The sequence below is a fragment of the Nerophis ophidion genome, linkage group LG27, assembly GCF_033978795.1.
Source record: "Nerophis ophidion isolate RoL-2023_Sa linkage group LG27, RoL_Noph_v1.0, whole genome shotgun sequence".
In the NCBI taxonomy this organism is placed as follows: Eukaryota; Metazoa; Chordata; class Actinopteri; order Syngnathiformes; family Syngnathidae; genus Nerophis; species Nerophis ophidion.
This window is the reverse complement of record NC_084637.1, coordinates 5,114,545-5,115,272: the sequence shown is the minus strand read 5'-3', so window position 1 is coordinate 5,115,272 and position 728 is coordinate 5,114,545.

Sequence of the window (728 nt, the reverse complement as noted above, 5' to 3'; positions counted from 1 at the left end):
GTTTCCGGATGAGGAGATGCTGCTCCATTATTGATTGAAGTAAAGTCTGAATGTCATTAAAACAGTTAGCTCCATTTTTTGACACTTCTTCCACTCCCGTCCTTGCACGCTACACCGCTACAACAAAGATGGCGAAGGAAAAGACGCTGTCGAAGGTGAGCCAGGTAAATAAGACGGTGCTTCCTGAACCGACTGTCAAAAAGCGGCTTAAGGATGGTCTGTAAAACATCATCGATGCAACATTTTGACCAAAGAACCACCATTACATGCTATGTAGACCTCAAGGTGTCACGATCCGCTAAGCGGATTGTTTATTGTTTTGCCGTTTATATGTTCATGTTTAGTTCTGGACTCTGCCGATTCCTTGTGTTTGAGCACTTCCCCGTTTGTTTAGTCACCATGGCAACGTAGTGTGCTCCTCCTCACAAGCTCCTGTCACACACCTGTTTTTGATTATTATTTGTGTATTTAAGCCCACCTGTTTCCTCAGTTCGTCCTCGGCTCATTACTTGCTTTTCGCAACACGTCACGTTTCGTATCCTGTGTCCTCGATTATTTTGTGCTAAGTTCCGCCTTAGCTTCACGTGCGTGTGGCACGTCGTTTAATGTTTTCTGTTTCCTGCTACGTTTTACCATTAGCTTTCCGTGACACAAGGAAGTATTTTACATTTAGAAAAACATCCTAATTATATGACTCCTTGTCTTGTCTTGTCCTTGTCTTAGTGGCC